Raw genomic sequence first — 19,296 nt, 5'->3', positions numbered from 1 at the left:
GCTTTGGTCCTATAGGAGCATTATTTCTTGAGGGTGTAGACCGTTGAATGTGCGCTGGCCCGTTTCTTATTTATTTTCAAGCCAATACTAGTATTTATGTAGTGAGCTGGGAAATCATAAATTAAGGAACGCTAGCTTCTAAATATAAAATTCCCGGATCATTAGCTGCATTTGATTGGACGTAAAAGCACCTAATCATCTCTTGGTTGCAGTGAACTCTGAGAAATGTCGATTTTTCTGCAACATCTCATCAGACAGAGGAGATGGAGGAAGGTACTCGTAAAACTTCGACATTTTTTTCTACAATTGACAGTGTGTCGGTTGTGTCTCGTAACCATTGCAAGTGCTCTCTGATGACATCACCAATCAGCTTTGTGACACACAGATGGGCTCCCGCGGAGTGGGGTCATCCTGGCGACAGGCCGCTCAATTGGTTTAATCAAGCAAAGGTACAGAAGGGGAACAGATGGTGTAGGAAGTGCGGATTCATTGATTTATCTGACTTGCCGCCATAACAAACATGAGCTTGCCTGATCCCGATCACTTGAATAGCAACTCTTCACAAGAAGAAGAAGAAGCCAAGAGGGACTGTAGTCCTTTTCGTTGTTTGAATGATTTATGTTTCTGCCTGCCGATGACAAACTTCTCTTTTAGGAGATGCAAATGAAATGAACCTTGCAATAAAATAACCTTCACTCTTCTAGCCATTGCCACAACACAATCCTTCTATATGCACATTTACATGGCAACATCTTGGCATGGAAACAGCTGTCATAATAATAGTGCTCAAGGAAAATGTCTGAATATGCTTATTTCCATAAATACATAAATTGCACTTTTTTAAATCAGTGTCTGTTTTCAGACAAAAAATCCTGAACAAACAACCCAAAAAACAGCTCAAGGAGAATTGTAATGTTATATAAGAAGATCAATAGTTTCTTCAAACACTGGTCAGAATTCATTTGAAACGGACCGCTTGTTCAGCTCCTCAAATAAAAAAAGGATTGCTTTAAAAGTCCAACAGACAGACAGACTCGGTTGGCTACGCAACATGATCTTGAAAAAGTTCATATTCCGGCTGGACTGTAAATCTGCCTTCATCTGCCAATATTCATCCAGCTTTGGAACGGCTTCACAAAAACATAAAGATGAAATATTAGCTTCCCAGTACTTCAGCTCCCCTTCACTTCCACTGCGTCCTTACGTCGTCATAAATATGAGCAATATAAGATGGCATTGTCTTTCACGGGACAGTAACTTTCCTAAGAGTGCCTTTCTTTGACTAGTGACTGGAAATCCATTAAGTGGACGCATACATTAGTATAGAGCGTGGGATGAAACAAGTTGCTCGCATGTCCATCAGACAAAGGACATACACAATGGAACAATGATTAAAAAAATTCCTTAGATTTTTGCATATGATACATGGAAATAAGTTTAAACTGTAGAGCCTAAAATGAATTATTATTGAAAATGATTCAATGTTATCTGCTGGGATCCTGCTTTTTACGTCTACAGAAATCAATTTATTGTATAATGCTCACCGTTGGGCATGACTATTGATGCACACGTTAACTTGGTTAGTTGGGATTGGTTTACTGGAAATATTTAGAGGAGTCGGTCCACACTACACAATTTGTTCCACTGAGAGTGCGATGTCATACCTTGCTGGTTTGTTCCTAGTTACTTGAATGTTCTCTCTTCCATCTGCTGTGTCGTGATGTGATGTAACCTGCCAGGTTTCCTCATTCGTCATACTGCCCCCGACCCAGGCCAGAAGCATTAGCTCACCGCAGGCTTTAATTGGGACGTGTCTAATAACTGAGGTCCCCAGGGTTCGCTCTAATGAATAGAGAATATCATTAATGCCACTGTGACGGATATCGGCTTGCAGCTCTCCGGCATTTCACAACCTCACTCTGTCTCTCTTTCCTCCTCAGTAAATACTCTCAGGGTCCACCAGAGCTACCCACAAACTCACATCAGTTTTTAACAATCAATTGTCTTTGTCTGCTCGGTCTATTTGTTTCCCATTCTTTTCCTTGCATTATTTACAGTGTTGAGCTAAGAATAAGGTGGGTGTGCGCTTGAGATTTGCCCGGTGCTGCGTCAGCATCAGTGTCAACAGGTGAGTCGAACATAAGATGAACGAGTGAACAGCTGCTGTGTTTTATGGTGAGGTCACCTCGAGGCATCGATCTCTCGCTGTCTGCCACGTTGTCACGGCTCACATGGGGAGACGCCGTTAGATTCACCCAGCATCTTAACCTTCCCGCTTCTCCATCTGTCTGCTCGCATGCTGCGAACTGCCCTTCAAAAATAGGGGACAAACTGTTTTGTATGCAACGCCATCTGCAGCAGAAGGACATAGAAATATGTTTTGTCACACAAAACCTGAAAAATGAATGGGATAGAAAACGGATGGAAGGATGGAGGTTTGTGACATATGGGATAAAGTTGCATCGACATTTCTATTTCTGGATGGGTGCTTGGGGGATTACGTTTGCATGATAACCAAAAGTGACTGGCAGAGAGTTTGATCAGCAATGGCAAGCTCTAACAAGGGGTTCTTGAGTGGAATGAGAATGAATGTGAGCATGAGAAATTGAGAGAGGCAAAGGACAATTGGAGTCCGAGATGGTGTGTGACGTTCTAGTGGGATTAGCTAGCTAACAGAATGACTTTAAAATCTTTAGTAAGTCTTTCTGTGTTTGCTTGTGTATCTTTGCAAGGGTGCGTTTAGGTCACGGGTGTTTACAGTCAGGGCTGATGCAGTGCCACTGCTTCACATTGACTGACAGCTTATCATTAAACATTGACCCTTGCATATTTAGCAGGCAAACACAAAAACTTAACTCTGTTAAAAGTTATGGCACTGGCATGGACGCGGCGTCTGGATAATCTATTCTGTGGAGGGAAGGGGGGGGGGGTGAATTAATGGTGTAGTTCAATAAAAATAAGTGTAATTTAGGACATGGTATGAGTTATACAAGCTATCACTAAACATTTGACATCAAGGCAAACTATGCTGCAGTGCCCTGACCTTGGCTGTAATAGATGGAGCAGCTATTTCTTTATGCATTGGTCACCAGCATGGACAATTTAAATGTCAACCAGGCCCGTGGGGGGAAGAAGCAGTGCTTCCGAACTGCATCAGCTTGGAACATATCCAAAATGTCTGCCTTTGAGCCTCAATGGTGCCGTACCTCCTGCACGTACACACACTCATATACAATCTTGACGTTGACCCCCTGCTTTTTGTCCTCAAGGGAGTCTAGTCAGTGTGACTTGTGAAAAATACAGCATGCGGGGGGGGGGGGTAATAGAACACAGAGTTGACCCAAGCTGCACTTGGTCAAGGCTTGTCAAACATCACCAGCCAAATGTTTTTCAGTGATGTGTTTTGTGATAGTGTTTTTAGGTGGTGGTGATATGCACTCTGGGCCTGGTGCACACACGCAGAGTCAAACTGAAGGCACATGTGCGCAGGCACGTAAGCGCTTGTCACCACAAGGGAAACAGAGCACAGGGTAAGATGAAATAGAGTCGACACCTACTTTGCATGCAAAGTGTGTGATCTGTGATCTGTGTCTGTGATGCATTCCATTGTCTTAAACACGTAACTTTTATTTCAACATTTGCTACAATGTAATAATTGAGTCAGCATATTTACATTTCAGATATGCGCCGTAGCATTTATCTGCCAACAATCCAGGCAGGGAGATTTTGTTAGCCATAGGAGTATAACTAAAAGTGAATAATAAAAACTTGCTTCATCTGTTCTAGGGTAGCTACCTATCACCACCTTTAAATAGAAATAAACATTGTGCACAGTGCCCAAACTCATATATTCCCCTTATTTGCCATGCCGAAGTATTAAACTCTCAGTGCTTTGCAGCATTTCAAAAACTAATTCAGACCTTCGCATGGAGGCATCAACTAAATGATATTCAATATGCAGTTCATTTGCAAAGCAAATGATGTGGCACAATTCCAGCTGGGTCGCAATTGCTGTCAAGTGAGTTGGGGAGGACCCACAACACCGCAAGCTAATCATATGGAATGGCCTGTCATGGACCACAGATTACAAAGAATAGTTTTTCGGTATGAATAGGACCGGAGGCAAATGAAGTCTAATTCAATAGCAACAGGTATGGTCGCACCCACATTTAGATATGATGTCTTCATTTTGTTTGATTATGGGACGTTTGGACTATTTCGGCCATTATATAGCTGAAGTGGCCAAAACATGGCTTGAGTCAGGAGTCAAATCAGCTTCAATGCTTTGATTATAAATCAAGAGTTTGACTCTGTGATGATTTTCACACAGCCGCGACGTATTATGGAAAGGTTCAATCAAGGCAACTGTACTTCTCTTGTTTCTTGAAGATGTTTTAATCTTTAATCCAAAAGTCTAAAAATAAAAGGTAACAGTCTTCAAGCCACTATTGAAGGAAGATTCACTTTTGCGTCTCTGCTCAAAGACAAATCTCACCAACGCGCAGGCATGTTGGCATGTGAAGTCAGCTACTACATTGCTAGCATGATTTGTTCATGATGAATTGCCAAATATGTTGCACCCTTACATAACCTTTTATATGCAGCCATCCACGCCACAAACAACACCCTTATACGCCTTAAGTAGAAAGTTTCCCAATTACATCTGTTCAATTTTTTTCTTGCTGTTCTGTATGAGCTGCTTTCTGGTTTTATTGTTGTTGGTGTGGGGTCAGAAGGAAAATTGCATTTGAGAACTTGTCTGTTGCCACATGCAGGGATCTGCACTCAGAAATTCTGGTTAGAAATAATTCGATGCTTCACCGAAGGAAAATGTCTCTCTTTACAGGGACTTGCGTTTATCTCGAGATTCTGGGCTTCTTGAGCGCGAGCAGCCACCCGCCTGGTCGTACCACCCTTACTTTGCCCCTAGTCGTCATGGTAACAAAAGCCCATTAACCCAGCAGCAGAAGCTTTTTTGCATAAAATCGTTTACAAGTGGATCCGCTGTTTAATGTTAGTCTTTATATTTGTTACATTTTGACTGAATGTCACAGAACATACCGTTTTAAATTGGAAGAAAGTCTCCTTTAATTTTTAGGTGAAACTAAATAGGTCAGCACCAAACACGAATTAATTGAATAAGACACGATTACAGATCATTCATGTCTTTTCAGATTAACTTCAAATGGAGTCAGCCTGGGTACTTCCTTCCCTGCACCATCACTTTCCTCGATGATTGACTGGCACTTAGGTGAGTAGAAGTTGTGGTGCAATTATGTGTGAATTCTGGGAGGTCATGACAAATGTTTCTTCAACACAACCCCCTTCCTGTGTTAACAAGTCGAGGTGACTGTACACAGTAATGACCAACAGCAATAGGAAAAAAAAACCTCCTTGGTGGATGAAGAATGATGCTCAGCTTGTATTCAATACGTTGTAAACAAATGTAATAATATAAATGTTTGATTCACTCATTTTAATAAGAACAAGATAAATCAAGCCTGTGACACATTGTAAGCCACAGTGCAGACAGGCATCATGCATCTTAGTATCTGTTTGAAATGTCCCTCCTTAGGAAACTCGGACAATTTTGCAGAAACTCGGGTTGAATGTCAATATTCTTAGAAAAATCATACCTGTAATTTTCAACATTTTGTATTTCCATAGTGACGAGATAAGTAATATATATGACCTCCTAGGTTGACCTGGCCATTGTGACGACAGTTTTCCTAAGGGCGCTGACACAGACACACTTGGTGGATGTTTAGGCACCACGATGCATCTATGTGTCACAATTGAAGTGTCTAATCACGTCAGGTTCAGTCATGTCCCACTTATCTCCAACTTGGCTGCAGATCAATACCATGTCACCTGAAGCATGGTCGCTCATACTAACCCTGCAGGCAGCATTGTTTTCATGCTTAACCTACACTGCCTCTTTCACACAATCAAATCTTTATTTATTTTTATGTTTGAACCTCAAAGCCAGCAGGGAGTAGCAGTCTCCAGATTATTTCCATTGCATGTGGTGACACAAGGAGGAATATCAATACACAGCTACCATTGTGTTCAATTCAATTCTCATATTAGTCATTACATTCTGGGAAAAGTGAAGATGCCCACTCGAGCTTGTTGAACCACAAAACAAGTCAGCAACAGATCAAATGCCAATAAAAGTCTTAAGAGGAGGAAAACAACAACAACAAACAAAGAGAAGGTCATCTATTTTAAAACGTTAAAGAACAGAAGAGAAGAATGCACCTTATCCTCCTCTGGCAAGCTGCCACTCTTGTGCGGCTTTCAATTGGCCACCCAAAGAAAATGGTTTCTCTGATAATGGTGCCCAGTGTCAGATGCTTTCCTCTCCATTTAAAGGAGAATTATAGGCTGATAGAGTTTGCTTGCAGAGGGGCGGGCTGGGTCAATGCTGTTTACAGTCATTGCTCAGCTTGCCACCCTCTTGAACATAAAAAATAAAATAAATCCAAAACAACAATTATAACAACACTTGATGAATTATTATTACTTTTGGCTGGCTTGCTAGTTCTGATGTTATTGATGCACGGGTGTGTCTGCTAATCATTTTCATATATTTGCTTATCAATTGTAATATGTCACTTTTGTTAAATGAAAACACACTGTACTTCGAAACTAGTCATATCACTAAAGCCAGATATGAAAATTGGATATTTAGTAAATATTTTGGAGAAATACATCTTTCAAGATATTAAAATAACGCGTAGAACGTCAATGCCTCACATGAATTTGCTCTGTCTGTTGTTCTTTTTGTTTTTTTGTGAGGTTTCTACCAAAAGGAGAATGTCAACTAAGTACTTCCCTAAAATCAGAACAAAAATTTGTCACGAATAATGCGGATGTGACAACTGATGATATGCTGTACACTTATTTTAATAAACACAAAGGTTTCTTCTTTTTAATTACTATATATATTTGCGGCTGAAAGAGTTGAGGAGCACTGAAGGATTTATTTCTTTAACTACTAATGATGTGTTACGCTGCCTTTAGCGTCAGAAACATTCTCTGGTGAACATTAAGACCTCAAGAGAACAAGATCACAGACAATAAGCAGCTCACTTTGAGCTGGTTTCACAAACCCTGTAGCAAGGTTGCATGCTTGAACATGTTTTAGTCACTGAATTGAAAGAAACGTCGGACTTAATAAGTCACTTGGGAACCGGATTACTTGATCGCAATGTCAGAATATACATTGAGTTAATTCTGGTCTCCTATTGTGGCTCGATGTTTGTTTGATGGCCTACTATAAAGACACATTTGTGATTGAATATGTCAATCAAACGTGACATTTTCGTGACCCCCCTTATGATGACAATGAAAGGAGCAACCCATTAGTACCTTTATCGGGACACAATCCAGACATTTACATGAATCATTTGCAGATTTCAGCCAATTAAACATAATAAAGTAGCTGTAGAGCTGAAAGCAAATTTTAACAGCACCAATCTCCTGATTAATAGCACATCCAGCAGGCGTTAAGTGCACACTTAGTCAGAAAGCAAAGATACATAAATATGAGATTTTAAGTGCCTTAGGTCTGCATGCCGCAACATCATATGAAACATTTTAGGTGTGAATGTCCAACAAAAGTTGGACAGAGAGAACACAGAGTTGCATGAGGGTGGTTATCTGTTATTGGTTTCACACAGAAGTACGGAAGAGGTGGATCCAGAGGAAACATAAAATACAGCAATATGTAATTGAGTGGTAGCACTGCGCTAAGGCGCAAATGTTTATCGATCTTGAGGAACGATTTAATCGCAGTAAATTGATCTAAACCTTACACTTGCTTAGATCTTGTCTAACAGTGCATAAAACCCTCTGAATTATTGCCATCTATTTTTTTCATCATCCTACAGACCGGAAGACTTATGTGGAGGGGCACATGATAAGGGCTGAGGGACAGCTTCCAAATGCCCGCTTCATGACACCATGACTGGTGCGCTGTAAGGAAATTGAAGTTTTTTGAATTGGCCATAATAGAAGTTGGCTGTGACCACTACCAGAGTGGCGCAACCCTCCTTCTCATCTGCAGAATGATTAACATCGAGTCGAACTTGCCTCAGCGCAGCTACGCCATGCAGGATTTAGGTCGGTCACGAAAAATGTTTAAGTTGGAGAAGCTGTAAGGTTAAAACTACAAATATCATCTCTGCATATGACCTCTGGTTTGCTCTGGGAATCAAGTGAAGTTCAGTAAGCACTGTTCTTCAAATATGTGCTCTGTGATGTATAAACAATGTATATTGCCATTCTGCCTTTGTGCCGCTAGAAACAGACTCCTTTCACCACCTCACCTTTCTTTGGATTATAAGGTCAGCCAAGGTTTTTAGAGCTCTAGCAGTTCTTTGTCATTATAGAAGTGAATAATAAAAAAAAGGTGCAAGATGCAGATATGCTTTACCGTTCTTCTCAAGGTGAATGCAATATCCTTAAGAGTGATTTGAGTTAAGGTTGCTAAGGTAGCAGCCAGAATGCTCATATGAAGATGGCAGTACACAATACAAAATATTAGGCCTTGTGATCATTACACCTCCACAAAATGACAATGGATAATGTTTTGTGTGTAGTTGAACTAAAGGTAATGTGCAGGTTAGCGTGCATCAAACACAAGCATGACTTCCTGGACCTTGGTTTTTGCAAAAATAAGTTATTTTACCTTACATCCCTAGAGAATGACTTGCAAAAAAGAAAGTCTCTCGATATATTTGTCTATGCTGCGTCAACTCTTAAACCTATGCAAAGAGAAAGCACAAGTACTCAAAACAAGGAACTCGGATCAATAACAATTATATATTTTTCAAAGTCATGCAATAATGCTCTGAATATCCCTGAAAGCATTTCTTTATTTAACCCAGCAACGGGTATATGACGACCAGGTGAAGAAGTAATGATAGCTTGAAGAGAGGATGAATGGCTCGCTGGCGGGTATGCAGGTGGAGCATGGTAGGTGAGCAAACAGCAATCTTGTGGTGGTGGAAGAGCGCCAAAGGGATCACAGCGGACCAAAGAAATAAACAAGAAAGCAAACGCAAAAGATGTTGGTGACGATCTCACCTTTAGGTACGTCAAACACACAAGATTGCTTGCATGACAAATGATTTGGCATTCTCAATTCCATTTGAAAAGTAAACATTGCGGCAATGCACTTTGAGCTCGAAATTAATACAGCCTAATACAGGTTGCATAACAATGTCTGTTCTGAATTCCAACGAAAACACAGAAACAATGCATGCCTCCCCTTTGACAGTTAGAGCGGCTAGCCTGGGCACATGCATCCTTTCTAGTCAAGGGAATAATGTGCAAAGGCTACCTCTGCATATGTACATAAAGCAATTAGCCTGCTAGTGAGTGAGTGGTGCCTCTTGGGTGGCATAAAACAGAGCAGGCTCCTTTCGTTCACCAAGCTGCTTGGTTAAATATTGATGCCCCCTGAGCTGTTTTAGACGCTTGTTTCGTCGACTGGAAAGTAGCCACTGGCTGACTCAACCACAGCAGTGGGAGTTTTGAGAGAAATCCCCCCCAAGAGGTCTCAAGCGGCTCGCTTACATGACAGCTGCCTGTTGTTTGACGGCTATGAGTTTAATGTACTTGTCACTCACAAAACTTACAGGGTGCACGCTAAGTTTAAAGTCAAGACGTTTTCTTGTAGTCTGAAGACTTCTGGGTCAGTGATTGTGGATTGAGCGCCATAAAGTATTGTTTTTCTTGTCTAGAGAAATATATTCCTTTGATGGATACCCTAATATTTTTGCATGACACAGTTTGAAATGAAGATAGCATAACAGACCGTGTAGCCGGAAATGAAGAAAGGATAACAGACTGCGTAACCATGCAATGAACTTCTTCAACTTCCTTCTCAAGCACAAGCGAGTGGTTGATGAGTTCGTTTGAGAGCGAGAGGCGGGTCATTGTCAACACTCAAAGCCGTTTCTTAGTTAACTCGCCTTTTGTACTAAGAATCCCAAGAGGAGTAGAAGAAAACCGTAGACCGATGAGATCATTAGCAGATACAATAAGACTTATAAAACATTTGAAAAAGTTGTTCTGGATTCCCATAAGTCATACAGCCCGCTCGGCCACCTCTCAATATCATCACACCAATCTCTACATGGTGACTGATTTTAACTCAGTATAGGCTACGTATTTATTTCAGCTCCCTATGGGAAGTCCTGTTAGTTCTGTGATGTTCAAAGCTTGGCCATGCAGAGAGCAATCTAAAATATGTGGATGCTCATTGTGTATGTCAGAGTGAGCAGTTGAAAAGCCCTTGTGTGCAGATGTGAAAGGTACTACGGTAGACACCATCATAAAATGGGACAGAGGTGATAGGAACAAAGTCACGCTCTCAGCAGGAGACGCCACGGAACTGAAGGAATAAACAGCGGGAGAGCCGACTTGTTCAATCAAGTGAAAAGGTGCGTGGAGTTACTCGACACACTTTTGGAAGAAATACAGTAGGTGTGCACTTCTAATGCGCTTACTGCATGATACGTGCATCACGAGCCATGAATAATTCTCTTCATGCATCCGGTTGTACTTTATGTTACCCTAAACGTGACTTTTATAATGGCCTGGTTTCTGAGCCCGAACGACGTAACTCCACTCTTGACTCTGAGAATAGCGGTACTACTAATGCAATATAATGCAATAGCCCTGAAATACTAAATCCACCCTTCAGGAGGATTAAATGTTCGGTTTATTTTCAATCGATAACTGTTGATTCAGCCTGATCTTTTGTGTAAGTATTCTGGTGCTGATGATCTGATAAATACGATATCTTCAAAACCTGTGCAAACCACAGAAAAAAATCTTATCTCACTAACTGCAAGACAAAACTACCGTATGCAATAGTCAGATATTCTGGGTTCAAATCCATCTCTTTTTTATGGTGTTTGGGTGTGCGCTAGCACAAGTTTTCTCCTTTTTTTTTCCACATTCCAGAAACATGAATGTTGGGATGAATTAAGAAGACTTTAAGTTGCTCATAGGTGTGAGTGTATCTGATTTTCTATTTCCGCTCTGGAATTGATGACCAGCCCATTGTGTAAAATCATCCCTCACACACAGGGCATGACAAACAGTCTTACGTACAATTCACTTCAAAATACTTCAATGAGAAGCTGCAAAAACAATATTGCACTAAAGCTGCGTTCAAACAGTCATCCAAAATTGGGCTAATAATCCTGCCGTGTGAACCGGGCTTTAGACCTCATCCTGTTTGTCAAATAAGTATGTTGGGAATGTTTCTGGATATGTGTGTGCTGTATTTCATGAAACACGGCCACCCCTCAGTGAAATGTTGTGTCAGCCTGTCAACCCCAAAAAACTTTCCAGCTTTGCCCATCTTGGACAGATACTGTTTGTTGTCCATGGGATTAAGGTCAGAGCTTTTTATCTCACTTCCATGATTCCCTGTTCCTGATTTGTTGGTTTAAGAAAATAACATTAGACTCTGTGGCTACCCTTTTGAGATTTTTCCTGCACATTGGGTAACCTTTCTGGACCATCCCTTTAAGGCATCTTTGCAATTGTCAAAGCTGGAATAGAATTCAATTATAGGCCCAAAGGATGTCAGAAACGCATCTCCCAAAGTTAGTAATGCAACAGTCGATCAATGTCAGCGCACCACCTCCCGTCTCTCTCCTTGGCAAAAGATGTTCTTTTAATGTTGAGCACAGACCCTGACGCTTCTAAATGAGAAGTGAGATTTCACACTGCCAATTACTTCAAACTGCAGAGAGATCCAAGATAACAGCCAATATCTGCCGGCTCAGCCACCTCTGTGCAAATGACCCCAGGGAACGCCAGCTAAACTTCAAAACTGCGTAGAAATGAAAATGACTGGACTGAGGCCCAGTTTACAGTAGAACCATACTTTACAAGGACCTTGTGCATGTTTCTCATGACCTTTGTTCATTATTTGCCAAGTAGTTACACATTTTCACCCTCAGAACTGTTTACTTTCTTCTTTTGTATTTAAGGGCAGTTAACAAAACAAATTAAACGTAGGGGTCCAACGCAAGAACTTAGAAGGAAACTTAAGTTACAGTAAAGACAAACTGACTAAGTCTGAGTATAATTTATGACTGGCATGTGAGGTGAAGAAAGAAGAAGAAAGAACGAAGACAGAAGATTTGGGGTTCCAATGTTGACTTTGTCCGGCTACTCTGGCTTCACGGAGTCCAACAAGATTCTAAACCCCAGCTGAGCAGCCATTCTCTCTCTCAATCATTGTGTGTGACTCAGTGTCCATTGCCTATTATCGACTGATGGGCTCATCTTCACGTGTCAGAACTATGATTGGCTAGTGTCACTCAGATATCAAGTCCTCATCTTACCATAAATCTGCTTTGATGGTTTCCGGCTTCCATCGAGAAGATGTATGTTAAATGTAAGGTGGTCGCCGCTCCATACACTTCTCTATTATTAGACAAAAATATACAGGCCGCATATCAACGAGATTAGATGGAATATTCAAACATCTAGTTTTGCAAGCATCATAATAGAAATTCGGCCTTACCGAGGATAAAGTCAACGTACAGGGTTTGCGACAGTATTAACACTGACTTTTAATGAAAGGTGTGTGATTCTGCACTTTTGACTTAAGCAGCAGGTCAGCTGGAGACCAAGAGAGAAGAAAGTGTCCCCGTGGCAACCAGAGAGAGCTAGTGAAGGGAAGAGCCAAGAGTCTTGTAACGGCAAGAGGCAGGTTCTGGAAAAGGGCAGGGCAAGCCTTCAGGGTACGTGGGCTGAGCTCCACGTATACCACACTCATTTTTTTTTATTACACTGTGCTTATTAGAATTGCCCTCAGGGCTGGTTCTGACTGCAGCCTTCTGGTCTCACTGGTGAACATTTATTTCACTAGTTTATTACATTTTGACATGAACAAAAATGCTTTATTCTTGTTTACACCTACAAAAACTACAATTTAGTTATAGTTGCATCCAGCACGTGGAATAGATTAGGCATCAAATTATGCACAACAATTTGTAGAATGGCACTTAGCAAAAAGATACACTTTCTGTTTCATGGACGACAATATTGCGCATTTTACAAATGGAGGGTGGGACATTTCTATCGGGACTGCATCGGCAAAGATTCAAACAAATGCCTCAAAGCCGGACTCTGCCATATCTGATCCTGGAGCGGGGTGTTGTTTCCATTGTGGGTTGCCAGATAAAACGCTTAGGCTTTGCGTTTCCAAGATTTTCGGGTACGACTTGGCAGTAATTAGTGTCCATCCTGAGAGGCGTAACCAATTAAACAGGGTGAACCGTTCTCACTGGTTTCGTCACAGACAAGTGACATTGAGCATATTCATCTTGTCATTGCAATTGGTTATGCTGGGCTGTATGATAGATGATGTGACAGAGACATAACTGGTCTCCTTATTTACACACCAGGAGAACAGAGGAGGCAGAAAGAGCATTGCGACACAATTGCTTGTCTGTTCCAATGAATATTCAATGTGAAATTGCTGAATACTTTATTAAGCAACCCGGGTGTATGTATTAAAAGGCTGAAATACTGAACGCTCAGGCACTTCTAAAATGCCAATCAAGGATTACAAGGTCTTAGAGACTTTGCTATTGTTAGCCTCATTAAGAATGATGATGACATAGGAGTAGAGGGAACTGACTCTGGACTTTGTGCTTTTTTTTATTGTCAGAAGCTTCTCCAACATTGGGAAGTGGCATAGACTTACAACTTCAACACCAAGGGAAAGGACACAGAGTGGAATCTTACAGGTTTTTACCCAAAGAACAAATCCAATTGCTCTACAAAGGCCGAGTACAAAAACACCAGAGCAGACCATCTGTTTATCATCATCACATAAAACGTAAAGTCCCATTATGTAATATTGTCACTCTACCACTGATAATACTGCTGGTGATTATATCATACAATGGCATGAATGAAAATAGCCCTTTTCTTAGATTGTTCTGGATTTTGCAACAAGCCAGATACTGGGCCGTTTTGCTAGCGTTATTTCAATTACGAGATCTGCCAAAAAGTTCCATTTAGCTCTTAAAATGCAACCATATAATTTATGGCGTAAAAGCCAATTTCACTGATACTGATGAAATTATTTCAGCATTGTTTATCCACTCCACAAAAAAGTAAGAAGTAGAAGAAAGTATTCATTACAACCTTCAGATGAAAGTAACTGGCAAAATATAACACTTAGTTCACTTCAAAAGTAATTGGCTCAATGCCATGACTCCTTTAGGAGCCGGGCTGTGCAAAGCTGAAATCCAGACAATGGTCCTGACCTAAAAATACCTTAAAATCTAATTTGAAGTTAGCGTTGCATTTTGTATACCTGCTTCAAAAATGCAGCATTCCTCCAGACGAGTGTTTTGATTAGGGAGAGAAATGTGAAACCTGACCTTTCGGTTGATTGGACCAACGCGTTTGTGCACTAACATGGCTGCAAGATTAAATTTTGAATTCACATCATATCACAACCTACGCATACATAATATATGCATGGAGCCGCTTTGCTGCTTGACACTTGATTAATTTGTAATGTGCCTATTGTCAGACAACATATAGTTATCCTTGTCTATTTATCAGTCAAATATTTACGTTTCGAGTGGAATGCCTCAAAGTAGATAATGGTAGTTGACTTGACTTTCAGCTACAGCATTACGAATCTAATTTGATATTAATGTTCCAGGATCATGTAATTTGGAATGAAACATGTTGAACATTTTCCGTCTCGGGACTATGAATGGTCTAAGCCTTCGGCTAATGGGCATAGTTGTCCAAATTGAGGATATACGATAAACACTTGCTTGCTTGGATGGTGTCGTATTAAATTATCAAATGATGTGGCTAGGAAACAAATGGAAAAAAAGACATCGCCAATCTGTTTTTAGTTTGTAGATGAAGTCAAGAACTCTATCACCCATATAATCGTTTCTTGATACATTTTTATTCTTTTAAAGATATATAGAAAGGCCACAGCATTTCTTTCTTCTCCATTATATTATACTATGGGATTACGAAAGTACTACATTTTTTTATCTGAAATTTTGATTAGTTTTTAAAGGTCTTACAAAATATCAATGATTTAAATGTCATGATGCCAGTAGAAAACCATTTCACGTGACATTTTTTTTTAAATGCCGACCTTTGTGGCTGTACATATTGTACATACCGGAAATCACCATGGGTGAAATCAGAAAATAATGACACAGGTCTCAGATGTGGCCACTCAGAATTGCTTTGGACCAATCAATTGACAACCAATTTTTCTTTTTCCGAAGTTACTCATTAAGTAAGTTAAGCTTCACAAAAATGCTCTCCCAATCCACAGCACAAAATGTATTCTGCTTTGTAGTTAACCTATTTGAACTCTTGTAAGAAAGAAGTGAAATGCATAAGTCGTCCTGCAATGTCCCACAGTTGCAAGCTTCTTCATCCAATCACATTTGTGAGTGGAAGGAGAGTAAGTCAAATCCATAAAATAAAGCGTGTTCACCTCCATTATTACTTGCATGTCGCTACATTCAGAGGGAATGATTACAGTTAATTGGTGAGGGACCACTCAGCTGACTTGCGGGAAAGTGAGTCAAAGTAAACTGTTGTGGTGATTGCAAACTAAAGGTGTCTTCATCTGTCCCCATTGTGAGTCTGTTGTTAGTGGATATTGCCTTCACTCAAAAGTGGCTTTAACCACTCCCACAGCGACCAGTCACAAAGTTGATATCAGACATTACAACCAAACTTTTCTCCACAGAAGGGCGATACGAGTGTCAGCACATTCGCCTCACAGTTCGGAGTTTGGAGGTTCGATTTAGGACTTTGGTGTTCCTGTGTGGAGTTTGCTTGTTCTCCTCGTGCTTGTGTGGTTTGTGAGTTTGAAAGGTTGTTAGTGTGATCATGTCAGTCCATGTTGGTCTTCATCCGTCTTTATTTTTGTCATCGCTTTACCAATCACCTTCTTTCTCACTCTTTGTTTCCGCTTCTTCACTTCTCTACAAAATCAATCATTTCTAATAGATTCAGGTCATGATTGAGTGTATACATCAAGCTGGAGGAGATACGTATTAATCACAGAAAATGTCTTTTTCATTATGATGCACCATGCAGCCAGTCTGGTGTGCCTCAAGGATGAACTAGCTAAATTGTCCAAATACGCATGCATGAAATATAAACCAGCGACAGACGTACTGTGACACTACAAACGGCCATTATTCAAGCGTATCTCCTGGCACTGTGCTGCAGTTTTTGCTCACTCAACTCAACTTTATGTATCACGCGTCTACAACAGCTGTCACAAAGCCCTTTACGGAACACACAATACAGCAAATGTTTTTCTCCATTCCTACATACGCTTTGTTATTTGAAGAGGTTATTCCATCAATGCAAGAAGAGCGATTCAAAGTCTCCTTTCACCAGTTGATCGAATACTGTGTCGAGATCACAAGATGCATACCATCACTAAAGTCTGCTGCAAGCTAAATTTGAAAGTAAAAAAGCAACTGTAGCGTCCATTGGTGAGTAGCATAGACACAGATCCTTTTCACTTTTCAAACGCTGACTCCTCTTCACATATGGCAAAGCTAATCGGACATACTCAGGTATTCTCACAATGACAGTTGAAGTTTGAATAAATACCTGAATCTTTTTTTGTAGCTATTACTCTGCTACACAAAGCAGGACGAGAACAATATTTAAACTCAATTCAGTGGTCGGTTGGTCTAAGAATGATACTGAAACGAAAGGCCCGTGATTCGCATGTTTGTGCAGCGGCACAAAAGGCACACATGTTGTTTTATTGCTAGAGCCAAGAAGCGCTACTATAGTTTAGTGATCAATTATGAGACATTCTGACACGAGTCCAAATTTGGGTCATCTCCTGCACAGAATGACCCGACACTGATTTGAATTTAAGACATTCTTGCTGTGAGACACCACCCCGTCCGTGCTGCCTCAAAAGTTGTTCACTGGGTGTAAAAAGTTCAATTATCTGGTATCGACTGCAATTTGTACATGCGTATCCTGTTGAGACAGTCGGCTCACGTCCTGCACCATCATTCTCAGTCACCTCAGGAATCACCCATGCCTTCCACACAAAAGCCAGTGCATTCACTACAGTTACCATTTGAAAGACAAACGGCCTTTCATGACCAAAGCCTCTGTCATCTACGCTGATGAACCCTCCCTTCAAATCCACATCCTTTTTTCTTGGCACTTTTTCCAATGTTGTGATGAACTGGGCATGACGCAGCATATTTCTAAAGTCACGTTAGCCACTTTACTGAATCCTGATTCTTGATTGTTTGCATGTTTCTTTCAGTCCTATTTTCTGTATAAAAACTCAACCAGTGCTATAATAATTGCATAGCCACACTTAATGAGATCGAGATATGAGTTTCTCCTAAGCCGACAAGAGGTGGTGACACCTGTGGTTATCCGTTTTATAAATAGCCGTGACCAGAAATTTGCCCTTGGTACCGAGTAATCCCTATCTCGCTTAGCAACTAGATTGCAGACCTTGATATACGAGATTGTCGACCTTGATAAAATATTGTGTCTCTCCTGCTTTCTAGCATAGAAATGTGGAACCGTAACTAAACTGGAACTCACAAGCTGGGGATTCAGTGGACTCTCACTAAACCTCTGGAGGACCAACATTTTGCAGACTGTTGTCAACACAAGTTAAATTATTTGAGATACAAGGCGCAGGTCACCAAAAAATCCCAATCTGGGCCATATTTTCCTGCAGTGTTAACCTAGCTCAACTCATTATCAGCTTTAAGATGCATCCAGGGAACAAGTCCACATCAATGGGGCCTACTCGTCCCACTGTCTACGCGCCACACAAAGATACACCATTGCATACGCAAAAAGCTGACACAACATAATCTCACTCACACTGTTCATACACACGCATGAGTGACCCCATGTATTAGGTTTGATTTTGATAAATGTCAGTGGGTGGAGTAGGCATTCAGCCATTTATAGCGTTAACATCCTGGAGCAAAGTCAAGAGACAACGCATGCAAATGTATGTGTGAGTTTGTGTGTGTGGTAAAGACGAGAAAGACAGATAGAGTCGCTGCATGCATGTAAACAACTCTATTAGCAAGCTGTCCTTGCATGATGGAGAGCGCCTCTGTGGGATGTTGTCTCCAGTGTTCTGCCAACTCTCTTTGCTTATTCTTTCACTCCTCATTCAAGAGGCAAATTATGAAATCCTCAAAAAGCCCATGAGAGCTTTTTTGTTCTTCCTTTAACCTCCTGTGCATCTTTTGCTCTTTAAGTCTGTGCGTGGTACAGGCTGTACTCCTGGTTCTGATAGTGCTGTTCTTATCGTATTTTTAATATTCAAAGCCCACCTAATGCTCTCACCTGAAGTATAATTTTGTCTTGGACAATACATCAAAACAAAAAGGCCGGCAGCTTTCAGTCAGAGGGTGGGCATTAAGAGGGCAGAGAACGCGACGATAGAAGTAATAAAAGAAAATATGAAGCAAACATGCTGAATGTCAGTCATTCAAATGACAGACCTTCTTCAGGTAAGGTGAGTCCGGGTCTCTAATCTCCTTCACTTCCCCGCCGATTGCAAGGTTGAGGCAATCTTATGTTCTCATCAGCATAAGTGTGACGCTGCAGAGTACACGCCGGAATGCAAACGTTTAACCTTGGGGTTGTCTTTGGTTAACACATTGCGCCATTACCTCCTGACACTGCAGTACAATAAAAAGATGTGTATGTGCAGCGTACCTTGCCTCGTATCCTGACAGCAATTGTACACAACAGTAATCTGAAAGCTTGTTGCATAGGAAATCATATTTTGTGAAAAACAGGTCGCGATTTGTAATCCTTGGCAGTTCTTTGGCCTTTTATCAGGCACCCAAAAGAACATAAAGAGAGAACCTCTGTTGGATGAACAGCATCAGGCACAAGCGGGGAAACAGACAGATGCACGCCCTCTTGAGAAATGAGCTGTTACCGCTCTTATCGTCTTCTCCAGCTGGGCCCCGCAAAAGGCAATAGCGCTGTCGGAACAATCATCGTATTTCCACAATTCACAGGGAAGCATGTTGAAAGCTTGAATTTATTTATTTTTTTGACATCCCGCAATCAAATGAAGATGTTTCAGATGCCACCAAACAGCTGTAACAAGTTGAGTTTTCAGTCAGTTTTGTGATTTACAAGGTGGTTCAACGCATCTGGTGGGCATGCCAGTTTCAAAGTCAAAGTCAAAGTCAAAGTCAAAGTCAGCTTTATTGTCAATTT

General features: G+C 40.9%; 1 protein-coding gene and 1 long non-coding RNA gene across 8 annotated transcripts in view; one reads left to right on the top strand and one right to left on the bottom strand.

Annotated features, from left to right (window-relative positions):
- Positions 1-19,296, bottom strand: part of LOC148404021 (uncharacterized) — a 107,452-nt gene that overhangs the window by 9,351 nt on the left and 78,805 nt on the right. For 3 of the 7 annotated variants that reach the window (XM_088379328.1, XM_088379321.1, XM_088379359.1), the window contains 2 exons: positions 2,186-2,352; positions 1,665-1,842 (listed from right to left, as the gene is read on the bottom strand). The exons of 1 other annotated variant lie outside the window; for it this stretch is intronic. The gene's annotated coding sequence lies outside the window, so the exon portion shown is untranslated. The remainder of the gene's footprint in view (positions 1-1,664; positions 1,843-2,185; positions 2,353-19,296) is intronic. 3 more of the 7 variants (XM_088379338.1, XM_088379343.1, XM_088379351.1) reach the window with 3 other exon arrangements.
- Positions 3,470-6,868, top strand: LOC148404023 (uncharacterized). The gene is made up of 3 exons (XR_015859795.1): positions 3,470-3,530; positions 5,175-5,251; positions 5,700-6,868. It is a non-coding gene; the product is annotated as an uncharacterized LOC148404023 (long non-coding RNA).

The sequence above is a fragment of the Syngnathus floridae genome, chromosome 1 (assembly GCF_059516105.1).
Source record: "Syngnathus floridae isolate MCC-2025c chromosome 1, RoL_Sflo_1.0, whole genome shotgun sequence".
In the NCBI taxonomy this organism is placed as follows: Eukaryota; Metazoa; Chordata; class Actinopteri; order Syngnathiformes; family Syngnathidae; genus Syngnathus; species Syngnathus floridae.
Note: the sequence above shows the minus strand (reverse complement) of the source record. Positions and strands in the feature narration are given on the sequence as shown.